This window comes from Acipenser ruthenus, chromosome 21, assembly GCF_902713425.1.
Source record: "Acipenser ruthenus chromosome 21, fAciRut3.2 maternal haplotype, whole genome shotgun sequence".
Classification (NCBI taxonomy): domain Eukaryota; kingdom Metazoa; phylum Chordata; class Actinopteri; order Acipenseriformes; family Acipenseridae; genus Acipenser; species Acipenser ruthenus.
Window position 1 is genome coordinate 7936514 of NC_081209.1, and position 16013 is coordinate 7952526.

General features: G+C 39.5%; 1 protein-coding gene across 4 annotated transcripts in view; it reads left to right on the forward strand.

Annotated features, from left to right (window-relative positions):
* LOC117428176 (rabphilin-3A-like) overlaps nt 1-16013 on the forward strand; it is an 83343-nt gene that overhangs the window by 1877 nt on the left and 65453 nt on the right. The window lies entirely within an intron of this gene.

Consider the following 16013-nt stretch of genomic DNA (forward strand, 5'->3'; position numbering starts at 1 on the left):
GTGCGTTGTATTGTGTTAAAGCTGGTATGTACCATAATGTTCAATTTTACACCACAACATATAATTCATCCGTGACTGTTTACTAAACTATTTTGTATTTTAACCTCCTGTTCACTCTAATTTCTCAGACTTTGTTGACAAACCAGTTTGTTTACCTACCCCTTAAGGGTAGTGCTTCTTTCTAGGCTGTTTTAGAATGCTGCTACTCTGTTACTGCTGTATTCAGGTATTTGTTAATTGGATCTACCTGAGCTTTGCCTCTGACTACATAAAGCTCAGGTGAGATGAAGTCCGCTCACAGTAAAACCCTGAATGGCTCAAAGTGCTGTGCAATGCGATGCACTTGTGTTTTTCATGTCAGTTAAAGATTTGAATTGCATTTGAATGGATTTGACACGTCAGTGCATTGCAGTCTAATCAATAATAAAATGGTTATCAGTCGCAGTTAATGACAAGTTGACTTGAGAATCTACTTTTTCATACATATTTTATATTGACGACATTGGCTGGTAATATGTATGTTAATGTTTGTGACTATCATATGTGTCTAAGGAATATCCTAATATGTATCAGAAATCTTGAATTCTGAGTTAATTCGGTTGTTCAGCTGACTGTTTCTTGAAGCAGGCTGCCATATGTTTATTATTGGATGAAATCGGCTTTATTGAAATCCATTGCCAGGTGAGACTGAGCAGAACTGTGATCACAACAGAGAGACTGCTCAGACTGGCTCTGTGCAATGCTAGCACTCCGCCCCAGAAACAGCCCATTCAACATGAACAGTCACAGGATCCAAATGCAGGCTTTGAAGACATTGAAAATGACTTGCACACTAAAGGTTTGTCTTCACTGTTGAGTGTTTAATAGTTCTGGCTTATGATTACTACGTAATACAAGTTCTGCATGCAGTATAAAATCCACAGCAAAACAAGTACCAGGATACCATCAGAATCTGCGACCTGTATGAAAATCTGGAAGCTTCTCTTTACAGCAGACCTGTCGTAGCCCTGCTCCATTTCAATTGTAGCTGTTTTACTTGAGTCCATAAATAATCAATACTATACATTCTGAATACATTATTAATAATATTAAGGTCAATCCAGCTGTTATGAGGCATAAACCTCATGTGCTGTGGAAAAGTGTTCCAGGGCAGGTCTCATGTGCAGTCAAAAGAGTTGCAGCCCCACATTGTGAGAATGTGTCTGAAGGCTTTACAAATTACCATTTCTTATGACTTTAGTATCATGTTAGTGTCATTTTAAAGCATGTTTTAAGCATGGCTTTCTAACCACAGTAATAATGAAAAACAACAGCATTTGGCCTAAGTCATTAATGTAGAAGCTGAGCACCTCTTGTCTTACTTATCCCCATATTACAATTTACAGCAGTGTTCTGAATCTTGGCTGCAGACAACCTGCTTTTAACTTTGGCTTAAGTTTTTGAGCTTTATCTTCAAATCTCAGCTCAAACTATAATTCAAAGTTTTCCAGAAACGGAATGACAAGGCTTCAAGACTCATTATTTGTATAGTAATTTCACCATGTTTTTCACATACTTATTCTGTGCATTTACCACCGTTTATCAATAAGATGTTTTACCTGTTTTACCTGTTCTGCCTTTACTATGCTTTAGGATTGCTTTTGGGTATACTACATTAAACTGGTAGAAGAGTGGTAGATAATGAATAGAATCATATTGTAGCGATCTAGGTTAACGCAGGCAGGCGCATCACACAGGGCGAGGCAATCCAAACACAGGCGGAGGGCGGGTGCAAACCTGGGACCTCTCGCTCTGAAGCATAGTGCCGATACCGCTGTACAAAAGAGCCGGCTCTTTTGCAAAGAGCGTATATCGGACTTATGCCTTTGTGTGTGATTATGTCACCTACCAGCCCTGCTGCTGCCTACCCCCGTGCACGCTACACTATTGTTGACCAATATGACACAAGTTTACATGTGAGGCTAGACATGTATGATACGAGTTTGGTGAAGATCAGTGCAAAATCAAGGCAGTTATCGTGTTCACCCGGTATAGGGTGATGGACAGACAGACGGATGGACACCATCATCGTATAAGGGTCCTCGTTTTTTGGAATGCGGACCCTAAAATGACACACTGAGGAAGTTCAGGACTGTAAACAAATCTGTTTCAGTTCAAGACGATTTTGCTTGTGATTGTCTAGAACATTCTGGGTCCTTGCCTATTCTGCCACGTGTAAACAGAACCTGCTAGCTAGGCATTGAAGTCAGTTGTAGGCTCCAAGAAACATTCTGGAGGAAGTGATAGCGATTACAGAGTGCTTTCTGATAGAGGAAATTGGTGACATGACGAGATAGCGCACATGGGCTGTCAGTTACACTTTGGCTAATAACCAGGGATGAGTTACACAAAGGAGACTGGAGAAAGGAAACTCGCAGAGCCCTGCAACCCCGTCCCTTGACTCATCCTCGCTTTGATGTGCGCTGCGGGACGGACTGCCATGCCCAGGAACGTGCGTCGCCCCAGGAATGTGCGTCGCCAATGTTCCTGACTTCTAAACAGCTGTGCAGCCGCCAGAACCTGCCCAGCTTAACTGCGGTCTGAAATTTCTGACAACCAGTTGGCCATTAAAGAGCCAGAAAAAACATAAGCGCAACAAAATGTCATCAAGTCAAATTGAAAATAAGCATTCAAATTGGAGTAAGCTGTCTCTCTCTTCACCAAGCCAATAAACCCTGCTTCACAGTCTGTTATTGCTTTGGCCCCATCAGCTGTCATTGCCTGCAATTTTTTTGGTTTAATGAGTAAAATCTGCTTTTTTTTCCCTGGTTGCTTCACAAGGAGTGCTAACCAATGCTTTGAAATCTATGTCTTCGTATTGATTTAATTATCATTTATTTTACATTAATTTAACATTTGGAAATATTTTAGATACAATGCTGTAAATAAATCACTAGATCCTGGTATATTTACTCTAGGTCACAGATAGACATTTTTGCAGCTACACCATTGAAGTGACTTGGAACAACAGCACATGAATTAATAAGGTAGCAGGAAGAAGCAGCAGCAAGGTACATCTATATAACTAGGCTTGCTATTTTTCCATTGTAATCGGTTAAGCTCATTAAACGTCAAATTCCCCAAAAATATGAGTTAGACTGAAATAAATTTATATAGGATAAACGTTAGTAAAACCACTCGCTGTCTGTCCAGTCTCTGTTCCACTCTGAATGATTAGGGGTCGCTGTCAGTCAACTCAGTGGTTCCTTAATAGTCTAGTGTAGTTTCACCGTCAGTCATTTCATCCTGTTCTGACGGATCTCGTTGGCTGAAGCAGCGCTAGAATGCTCTTATTCGTTTAAATGACTGTCAATCATAAAGACCGACTGCACTTTCATTTGCCAGCTTGTATAGATATAGATCCTACACAAACTAAAAAATTAGCTCAAATAAACTGTAGAAAATGCAGCATATAAAGTGTATTACACAGACTTGTATAGCATACATTTACAAGTAAAAATAATATGCACAGAACAAAACATTAGATAGTTGAACAGAACTAACTCGCACTTATTATTCTGAGCTCTGACACTCTCCTGCTTAAGCACAGCTGGACTCACTGGAGGCAAGGCAGACTGGCCTGCTTCGTCATTCAAAGCGCCTACTTTGAAATTAGTGGGTTAAGGTGTAGGTAAGTGTTTGCTATCATAGGTATATATGGTGTCAGTTACTATTTTGATTTGAAAATGGGGTGCAAGGGGAAAACACTTAATGAGTATTGTCAATACCCCGATCGACGGCTGAAGTCTCCGCGGCAGGACGAAGCAGGCCAGTCTGCCTTGCCTCCAGTGAGTCCAGCTGTGCTTAAGCAGGAGAGTGTCAGAGCTCAGAATAATAAGTGCGAGTTAGTTCTGTTCAACTATCTAATGTTTTGTTCTGTGCATATTATTTTTACTTGTAAATGTATGCTATACAAGTCTGTGTAATACACTTTATATGCTGCATTTTCTACAGTTTATTTGAGCTAATTTTTTAGTTTGTGTAGGATCTATATCTATACAAGGTATAGCTTCACTGTGACCAAATGTTATTTCAATTAGAATGTTGGTAACCATGGTTTTATTGCATAAAGGTCGATTTCACCCATACTCTGCTTGAATTGAAAAAATAAATAAAAAAAAAAACGTAAGTTCTTTCAAAAATAAATGTCGATATTAATCGTCGATTTGGCCAAAAAATAAAAATCGAATAGTAGCAAGCCTATATATAATCTATATAAACCAAATGGTTTGCTATTGCTAATGGAGGGTAAGAATGTAAAACCTGGGTTACCACTTCTTTAAACTGGATACTTCTATTGCCATATTGCAGAGCTCAATCTACCACACAGGACAGTGTTACATTCATGTACCTATGGTTTTGACCCCACATGTTTTTCCATAGTTAGTTTCACATTATGAGTGAATTCCCCCTGAGAACCTACTGTATGAGTGGCAGCTTCACTTCACAGTAAGTGTCTCCTGCACTCCTGTTAACATGTCAATACTGAAAGTGCTTCACTTCATTCATTACCTATGAAGTTATTGAAATAACCAAAGGGAATTAGCTACCAAATAACACAGCAGCACACACTAGCTACGTCATTAGAAGCCCTCTATTTGCATAGGACCCTCGCCATATTTCCATATGGAAACCAGGGCTGGGAATGCAGAATCACATCCACAACCAGAACATTGCTGCTGATCAAACCCACCCAACAATGCTGAATGCTGAATGTCTACCTTGCTGCCAATGAAGCCATGGACAGTGCTGATATTGTCAGTGATTGAGGTGCTTCAGCCAGATTTCAGTCATCTCCCTTGATCTACACAACCCCCGTCTCTTGAGCCAATTGAGCATCTGTGGGATGAACTTGGATGCTGTGATTCTCTTCTTATTGGCACAGGGCCGTACTCTTGGATGAATGGGCTACAGTTCCGCGAGACACCTTCAGGCAACATGAGGAGTCTAATCCAGTCTGGGCCAACATGGTATTAGGTGGTGGGTCTAAAGTGGCCAATAAACCTTCAATTATATTTTAGATTTGAACAGAACAAAATAATGTGCAAAGGGCAACCCATACAGAAAAGTTAGACACGAATATTAGGTATACCGCTATAATCCCAGTGTATGCCCTGACCCTTGCTGAACCATTACCAGAACATCAGAAGTATAACCCACAATGGAACCACTGGTCCTGATACAGTAACACACAACTGTATTGATATTGTATAATTGTACCATAGTGTGCCTGTTCAGATGAATAAATTCAGAGTCCTGATCGAAATCGATGCGAAAAAGCCATGGTTCAATCTTTATTTAATGTTTGTGATACTTGTATTACATCAAAGGAATAAAGGTGGAAAAAGGCCTGAATTCCTGGTTTGCCCTTGAAGAGGTTGACACTGTATGGGAGCCGCCATGCTCTAGATTCACAAGCCAACCTCCAGTTCCTCTAATGAATTTGTGAAAATCAATTCCCTTCACAAAGTCTTGTCCTGATCTGGTGGAAGCCATGTAATCCTGGAGCTGATGCTTATCTCATAAGAGTGAGAGGCAGGTCCAGCCCAACAGACAGCACAGAACAGCACGATTCCTGCCTTGAACACAGATAAGAAATGAAGCATACACTTCTAGAGGAATAGGGTTTGTAGGGAATATTTCAATTGTGGGGGTCTGGTCACAAGTTTGGGGGATCTAGCTCTCAGGCTTTATCAATAAAACCCCGACACAATTACACACAATTGGGCCATGAATGGCACAGGGGGTGTTCAGGTCAGTATTGAGGTGTAGAGAGGATAGTATCCTGGGCTTAGCAGGGTGTCTTTATTTCTGTTTTACAGCATCAGGGACCCCCACAAGGATTGCATCAAACGCTTATTTTTAGAGGAAATCTCATCATAACCACTGATTGGTAGTTGATGCAATTCAGAGTGATTCTCCAGTGCTGTCAAATGCTTCAAAGAAAATCCAGCCGTAGCTTATCCCAACAGGTTGATCAAATCGATCCCTAAACCCGAGGGAACACAAAGCCACTTTTTCAGGAACAGTGACTTGAAACCTGGTTCCAGGAGACCGGGAGATCCAGTTTGAGGTAACTTTGCTGAATCAAACCCCTGTCTCTCCTGGTGTGCCAGGCAGTGGCCTGAAACCTGGTCTGCTGAAACCAAGTACCAAGCCACAAAGTGGCTTTGTCTTCCCTCAGCTTTAAACTGTCATATATGTTTATTTGTTGTGGGCACACATTCACTTATAATAGCGGTAAATTACTTTTAAAGGAAATATTTGCTTTTTAGCAACACCATCACGGTGAATCCAGACCACCAAAAATGATAATTTATTTTTATGATCTCAACAGTGGCAGATCTAATTACTGCCTTCATTTACCCATCATATGGGTAAATGTTACGGACATTTCAGACTTCCGAACAACCTCCATTCCCAAGGGGTTCATAACTCTGCGGATCTACTGTAAATAAAATCAGTTATTAAATATACTCCATGTAATTAGGTCTCGATTTGTTATATTATTTTAGACTGCCAGACACCCCAGTCACTTTGAGTAGCGCAGGGTGATTGGAGTAGTTTTAGATTGAATTCTCTTTCTGCTGCCTCTGGATCGCTCCACTGCTGGTTGGACACATCTCTTCTGATTGATTGAGAATCAGAGTTGTTACTTGATTAGCTCCTTGCAGGCGAATGGGAATAAAGCAGAAATGAAAGAATAAATTGCACTTTACCGCATATTGAAGGGACCTGATTCGCGGTGCGTTAAAAGTAAATGGAATTTGTAAGCGCTACAGCATCAAGCTGCCAATTTAGTGAGTGTAGCAATCTTCCCTGGAACAGATCACCGCTCACCTGCTAGCACCTTGGTTCTTTATATTTTGCTCTCTTTTATAACAAGTATGCTAGTATTATACACAGCTATAAATTGACAAGCTATCAGAATGATGAACACGTTGATGTTTCATCATATACAAAATACTATAGAATAAGAAATTAATTGTTGAATATCCGCTCAGATTTTCCATGAGTCTTACTTCTTGTGCACTTTCATTAGCTACAAAAGTCTCGTGTGCAGTTTTGTAGTAAATGTGAAGGGCCATATTTTAAGTGTTTGCTCCAGTCTTAACTGCTAAAAGAGGTTAAACACCTGCTCATTACAAAAAACTGGAACCAAACAGCTAAGTGATATACTTCAAGCTCTCTTAAGCCCTCTCAATGTGTTTTGTTTTTCGTTTTGTAACATTAACATGATTTCTTTTCTCCTTTCCAAAAATGGGAGTTAATTAAAGAATGGAGGAAACCCTTTGAAAAGATGGGCCGATATCTGGTACTACGCCAGGTTATAGAAAGCTCCCAGTTTTCATGCCTTGCTCTCGGGAAGTCTTGCTTGCTCAGTCATTTCAGGGTTGAAACAAGTGGTAGCTGATTGGTTAATGACGGTACAGAAGGCATTGAAGGGGTGGGGACAGTGTCCTTCTCTGGGTAAAATGATCAAGGAAGTGCAACACCACATGAAAACCCACTTTGCCAACAGAGATTCCTTTTATCTTTAACAGCAGATAACATGAAAATAGTGTTTATCACATGTGCTGCTTTCAGAACTGTACTGATACCCATAACACATAGACATGCACAGCAGCTAGGAATTATCCAATTATTTTGTTACCCTTATGAAAACTTACACTGGTATTTTTGCACTTTTATAATACTTTCCCCATGGCTATAATGTGCTTTTGCCATAGTTTACCATGTTTATTAATATGCATTACCATACCTTGCTGTTCTTTACAATGATTTGCCATGCTTTCACTGTGGTTTATTACACTTTGCTATGCTTGGTACAGTAAAGGGGAACTATAATCACTTTAGGTACTGACACCTGATCTTTTTCATTATTTGGTACATGGCCTCCTTGGGCTTTATTACTGCTTCTAAATGACTAGTTTGGTTATATAACAAGCTCTTCTCTGCTCCCTCTTCTGATTCCTGAGCAGAAATGACATCTTTAAACACTTGCTGTTATTTCTTGTTAGTGTTTTTGTTCTTCTGTTGGCAGCTGTCAGACAATGATTGACATACTCGAGGGGGAAACAGCTAAATAGTAGCAGATATTGATTTCCGACATGCAGTCGGATTAATTATTAATTATGGTACCGCTATCCTTACAGCGGCTTTTAAGATCTACCAAGTAATAAATCCACTCGGATAACCATACGGAGTGCAGTTATCTTTATCATTATTTGGTACTTTTTCAAAGTCACTATGACGATAGAGAGCACCATCATTAAAATGGAATTCTAGTGACATTAGTGGGTTAACTATCAATATAGAGCTTCATGTATTTGTGGAAGCTTCTACAGCAATACATCGTCAGAAACTGAGAACATTATTGCAGTGTATTACTAAGCACACTGTAGAGTGAGGTGCCTCTGCAAGCTGGATACCTGCTCCAATACATTCACTAGGACACTGCTCCCTTTCCATGACTGCAATGGCTTTTCAAAGATACAGCCCAGGCATTGATTACCAGCCGTGTCTTCAGACCCTCATTACTCAAACTCATTGGTGTCATTTGCAATCAGTGCTCGACTGTGTTTTATTTGTCATTAAAGACACAGATAGTCTTATGGTTCTCATCAAGCATTGAATCATTAAGCAGCGTATTGTATTAGCAATTACAGTGCAGTTGATTCCCCACTTACTTTAATAGGGATTCCAAGCTAGTATATCCTATGATATACTGACTCAGTACCAAATCAGTATATCCTGTGATAAACCAACGCAAATCCTTTGTCAACCAAATGGAGCCCTTGACAAGGTCTTGCCATTTATCCACTCGGGTAACCTGTTCAGCCCTAAAGTTATTGCTTCAATATCATGTTTAAACTACTTGGATATTATTGAATTGCAACCAGTGTGCTACATATCTACTGCTGGTGTAGATCTTGGGTTCAGATTGTTAAACAAACCTAAAGAGATAAATGCAGCAGCATTTCGAAGTATAACAGTAGTGACTCGGCAGAGATGAGGAGTATCCTTGTAATCCAGGGTAGCTCATGTAGCCTGCTCAGTGCACTCCGTGCACACACACACAACTCCATCTAGATGAAGTCTCTTCAGTCTTTCTTCCTCAGTCTCTCATTAGGTTGCAAGTCTTGCTCTTCAAGAATGAGTGACTCACTGCCTTGAGACAGCACATCTCTCCACTTTCATTAGCAGTGTTTATTCGTCTTCTCTTTCAATATTGCACTTCTTGCTCAAGGACGTTTGACAGATACGAACCTGATCAGGGAGTTTGTGTGTCCCATGACTCACACTGGCCATTGCTCTCTTCATCCTACTCGTTTTATACTCTGCATAAACCGGAGACATAATCTACACATATCTATCTGTTAAAATGTGTATAAAACTTACACTTATCGAATTCTAAAATACAATCTGGTCTAAAGGAGAATAGGATTGGATGATATCTAGAACCAAGCCAGTTTTATTTGAGGATAACCTTAGGTAGACCTCTCATGATTGCAATTATAGTTTGGTTTCAGTCAAAGTTGTAGATTTTGGCAAAAATTGCTTATGTTTGACCTCTGTGGGCATCCATACATTTCATACTTCTGTGGAACTTATGTTTTATGGTAAACATCCCATTTTGCTCAAATTAAATGTCTCCATTGAAATGTATGTTTTAGAAGTCAGTTTGAATTAGAAGTCGTTCAAGTTGCCAATTCAATACAGACACAAAGCATTACATCATCACGTTTTGGCCAATTTCATAATACTTGAATGTCCCAATAAGGAAATTAGCTATCAGGTAAAATGTCGTGTGTAGGGTGTCATGTATTTTTAGAGATGTGATGAACCAAAGCTAATATAACATAATAAGAGACATCTAACTTATTATAAAGCACAAAAACAAAATGTGTATGCAAGAACTACTATTAAACTATTACATTTTTTTTGTTTACTTTTGAAATGTTTTATGCTATGGCAGTTTGATCCACTCCTGATTTTACTATGAGTTTAACAGAACACACCTGAGCTTGTTACCTATACAGTGCGGCTAATCGAGCTCATAGTAAAACCTGGAATGGGTGAAACTGCTATGTAATAGGAGTCGTATTCCCATCCCTGTATGGGTGACCTCTATTCACAGATTATAAATCACATATAAGAAATCTACCTATCGGTGTTAAGCATCTGTCATTTTTCCAGTACATCTTCTGTATAGAAGTCATCCCGTCCAAGAACATACAGCATAGGTCTAAAGTTAAAGACCAGCAACGCGTTGTTTAAAAGCAGTTCTTGATTAAAATTTTTGCTTTTTGTGATTTGTAATAAGTTAATGCGTTGTGATAGGGTGTCTCTTATTAGAACAGAAATCAAATCAACACAGTTTGAGCAGTCACAAGTGTTTAGCTTTGCTTCGTGGTCCTATTACTCAAACTACACGAGATGTCATCTCTTAATAATAGGAGACAAACTACACACGACAAATGAACTTCTGTAAGATGGAATTGTGTCAGATCTTGTGTGATTGGTTCATTTCTCATACGAGACTGATTATAAAATGAAAGGGTTTTACAGTATGAGAATCTACAGGGTTGCAATGTTATGTGGTGGGCGTTTTTTTTTTTGTTTTTCCTTTGCCCCTTAGCTAGTCCTATCAATGTGGAAATACTGTATTTAGCAGAATAAAGGGTTCATTTTTCTGCCAGCTCGACATGGCAGCAGCGCTCGTGTGTCGTCTACTGTCCCCGAGTGGGATAATATTCCCACACAGCGCATAATCATGGGGTTTCACTGGCTGCTCTGTGCTGGCCGCGGCGGAGGCGTGCTGTCAGAGGATCGGAGCTCCCACACCACACAAGGGAATGCTGAGAGGGTTCAGCTGGCTGGCGTGGTGTGCGCTGAGCAGGAATGGAATCGTGGTGCTCTGCATTAGCACTGATGGCACAGGGGGAGGAGGGGCGGTGTTCATAATAAAACAGAACTCACTTCTGACAGGGCTTATAACTGGGACACTACAACCAGTATGCATGTCGGGTCACCATGGGGAATTCTGCATGTGTGCCCTAGAAACCTCATAAAATAGGTAATTGGAAATCCAGATGTATTTGAAGATATTCGTATCTGTGATGGGGTCACCCCTGCCCCTGGGTGTATTTTGGTTTATTTTGTATCGTTTGGGTTATGTATCACAGGTGAGTTAAAATGTATGTTGGTATGTGAGCATGGGGATGTGTGTGTGTGTGTGTGTGTGTGTGTGTGTGGAATAGTGGGTGACATAGAGGCAGTTAAAATGCTCCCTGTAAAAACACGTGGGAATGTGGCTGGAGATGCGAACTGAATAAGTGATTAAATGATTAATTAAAGCTACAGCCACAGGTGTATAAATAGAATGATCACAAGTGATAAAAGGGGTTAGTGTGTTCAGAGAGAGAACGAGAGACAGAGAGGAGAAAAGTAAAAAGAATTGCAATTGCTACTCTTGCTGAACTATTTCAAAATACACCCAGGGGCGGGAGTGACCCTGTCACAGAATCTCAGAGTGTGGGAGTTATCTCTTTTAATAACAGATGACAGAATGTTTGTGCTATGTTAGTTTATTATCTATCTAACATGCAGTATGTTTTTGCAATATCTTCTATGATATATATACACATATATGTGTGTGTGTGTGTGTGTGTGTGTGTGTGTGTATAAAATGAGTAGTAAATGTGTACATCTGTATAAACTACAGGAGTTTACAGCCTTGTTATTGAGGCTTTCACGTATTTCATGAATGTGACATCGGCTCAGAACAGCTGGATAAACCAAGCAGCAAATCAAAGGGACGTCCAGATTTATAATTTGTTTGAATTATGAGGAGTAAGAGAAAATGTAATCAAGAACACGGACAAGATTTAATATGAATATGAGAAACTAGAGAAATGCATCAGATCCTTTACGAAGTATAACAAATAAAGCATCCCTATTGTACACAGCAGGCCCTCGAAGGAATTCCATCCGGATTGTGTACAGCTGGGTACAGAACATCATGCTGCTGGCTTGGAGCCTAACATTGAATTCACACATTCATACACAATCATAGATCATTCCACACAGGTAATGATCAGTCCAGATGATTTAGGGCATGCTTGCAAAGACACTGCAGCATCATTATTCCTATGGAATGGGAGCTTTGCATTACAGCCAGCACAACCATGACAGACTGGATAAGGTGTAGAGGATTTATACCAAAAATAAATAGAAATAAAAAAGTCACGATCCAGTGCTCAAACTAGGTGACTCGCAAGAAGAAGCAACAGTAATTTGCATTTGTGGTGTACAGTATGTCATTTGCACTATATTTTATATGATGTGGCCCCTGCTTTGATATCTATATTCATCATTGTTGATGTCCTTATAGTGTTTTATATGTTCTACTGTTTTGCGTTCTCCGTTTTTTTTACGATGCTGTGGTACCGAATGTTGATCAAGACCAGTTTTTGTCCCCAAATGGCACACCTGGTTGCATGGTGTGCAGGATGAGTCATATGTTCAGGGGAGTTTGTGTCCCGACTGCTGACCTTCAGTGGGTATTCCACGAGTCTATGGCGCTCCTGTGGGTTAGCAATATCATCGGAGTTGGCTACTCCTCACTGTGTTTCAGTGGACCCAAATGGCAAGGCATCTGTGAAATCAAAGCAGACACCTGCAGGACTGGTCTTTGTGTTCCAGGGGGCGGCAGCTCGCTGTAGAGCTCCTGGGTTTAAAGAGGCAATTGGCTTGGTCATGGGATTGGAGGACGCCCATAATAATTGGGCCTTTGAAGAATATAAATTCACGAGACTGTTTAGATGGACAATGCAATACTGGTGCAACATTACCTTTCACACACAATAATGGAAGGCTCTGTAAAAAGTATTCTAAATGATCATAGATCCTCCATCATGAATATGTTGTTTAAAAAAATAAAACTATAGATCAGTTCTGTTTTGCAGGGTCAAGTTTTTTCACATTTCTATTGTAGTGACCTCCACTGCCAGGGTGTTGAGGAGTTTGATAACAGCAGCATTCAGGGGTATATATTCGTTTTTAGATATTTAAGGAGCTATATCTAATTATTTTCTTGTTGTTTGTAGAGGATTCTTTTATGCAGTGTATCAAGTTTCATTTTCACATTGTTTTAACCCTCATTTGAGAAAAGGCTACTTTGTAATTTTGTGGAGCATTTGTAACTGGCATCTACCTGTTCTTTTAATTTTCTCTTTAACTATATTGTTATAATAACTTACTCTAATTATGTTAACTGCAAAAGTTAAGTCTAAATGTAATGTATCAAATTACATCAATCCAACATTTTTGTTAAAGGGTACATAAGGACCTTTTTATTTTATTGTGTTACATGTTCACATGTGTTGCTACAACTGTTTGGTGTCTAAGGTAAGGTGTGTGTATTGTTTTAATTTTTTTTTTACCACTTTTTTAAAACTTTTAAATTGCATTCCCTGCCTCAAGATGACTTCCCATGTACCTGCATGGACCTCTCAGAACTACATTTCCCATCATCCTCCTGCTCACTGGTAAATCCATCTCAGTTACATATGTGAGCAAGAGAATGATGGGAAATGTAGTTCTGAGAGGTCCACGCAGGTACATGTAACACAATAAAATACAAAGGTCCTTCTGTACCCTTTAATATCAGTGTTGCAGAACTCTGGCTTCGAAACACTGAGACTCAGCTGTGGTCTATGATTCTTTTCATCAAGTTCAATTGAGATTCAATCACACATGGAAATGCAAGACTAAACCATGGAGGAAATAGGATCGCAGATGTCTTTTAATAGGAATACTGCAAATCTGTTCAGAAGAGATGCGCTCATACCTTTTAAATCCCATACATTTGCAGTTGAATTATTAAAAGTTCATGGCATGGGGTAAAAAGTCAGTTTATGCATGCCAGCCTTTGTAAGGCTTTAACAGCAAAGAGAAAGCCAGCAGGGTTTGCCACTGATCCCTAAAGCATCTTTCTCAAGAAAAATAGTAATTCATAATCCCTGGGGATGGAGAAATATTACGCCTGTGTCATTTCACTGTTTGTCAAAGAGCAAACTCCTACAGAGCCAAGCCAGTCTGTCCCTGTAGTTTATATTAAGATAATGGGTCTAATGGCCCATGCTGTGATATGAAGAATGTCAACATGGATTCTAATTCAGGAAAAACCAACAACTTCTTTTAAATCTGCATTCTAAAAGACTGGAGTAACTAAGGTTAAAATACCAAGCGATGTTGTTCTTGTTTTCAGACCTGTTTGAAAGCACAGTGCTAATCTATACGTCTCCACAGAGCTTGCATCTAAGGACAGGTCACTGGTATGTGATGATTCGTTTGCATTTGCTCGTTTCGCGACACATTTTCATTCTATTAACGGTCTCGGTGCGACAGAACTGCAGTGAAAAGAGGATGCAGTGCTCTGGGTGAAAAGAGGATTCCCTTCCAAGCAGCTTTTACACTGCGCAAGTTAAATGCCATTGATTGGTACTTGGTTTTAATGGTTATGGATAACCACTTTCCTTGTTGTGAAATTAACATGTTTTATTTCTAGGCTTGTTGGTTTCATTTATTACCTGCCGACAAACACCTTCAGGGAAATTGCTCCTAATAGAAGTATCTACAAAGCCCAAGAATCCATTCTAACTTGTCAGAATATTTCATTTCTTACCTGTTTAATAGCTTTTTTCTGAATTTCTGAAGTGAGGCAGTCTTACAAATGAGCACAACTGTGCAACTGCAATTTCTGCCTGCAACTGTGAACAAGTCAATGGAAAATCTCTAGACAAAATTGCATTTTCAGAGGAGACAAATTATAGCTGCATACTCCTTATGGTCAAACCACCTTACCGCATGAATTCAGCTTTTAGAAGTGGTTGAAAAAGCCCATTTTAGCCAGAATTGTTTTAAATACGGATCTAAACAGAAATAACAAAGGTGAGTGATTGAAAACAAACATGATATGATATTTAGCAGGTAAGAAATTGAATGTTATGAAAAAGTTGATGGATTACCTAAAAATCAACCAATCACATCAAAATTCCAGAAGTTGGTGAGTAGAATCTTTGCTTTTGTCATTTAAAATAAGTTAATACATCACGTGTCGGGTGTCTCTCATTAAAAGGGAAGTCATTTTGCACAGTTTTGTTGTATAACTTTCACACGTATAGCTTTGCTTCATGGCCCTCTCCCCAAACTGCACAAGATGACATCTTTTAACAATAAGAGACCCCTACACACACTGCATTAAATAATGTACCTTGAAATGCCATTTTACCCTATTTTTCGTTCTCTTAAATGCAACACTTCAGATGAGGGAGGGATCTGATATATGAATACACTGCAACCAGGCAGCTAGGATTCTTCTAGCAAAGTCCAGTGAGAAATCAACTACAGTAAAACGTTGTGTATCCGCACGTCACATATCCACCCCAACCGTTCATCCACCATGATCAAGCTCTTCAGCAACGTCCCCACGTGTACAGCTAATGCAAAATGGCTACAGAAAAGCGAAAGCGCGTTGTGCTTGCAGTTGAAAAAAAGTTGGAAATACTTTCACTTCTGGAAAAGGGAGTTACCAGGGATAAAATAGCAGACAATATTAGAGCTGGAAAGAGCACTGTGACTGATACAGCAACTCGAAGCCGATCTGCTAAAAAACGAACCTTCAAAGAAACCCGCATTGACGCCTTTTTTGCTCCAACACAGTAATGCAAGTATTGCGCATTTCATTTCTATTGTAACTTCAGTTTTCTACTTTTTTGTTTTGTTTTTTTAATATTGTTTGAGCAAATGGACACTACTTGCATTTTTTTTTCGTACACCTCTGTATTTTGCTGCTGTGTAAATGACCCAAGACTGATGTAAGTGTATGCAGCACTAATACCCTGTATCTTTTGAAACCAGGGACTTAGGGGAGCTCCCTAATAAAAGCTGGCTCTCAAAACAATAAT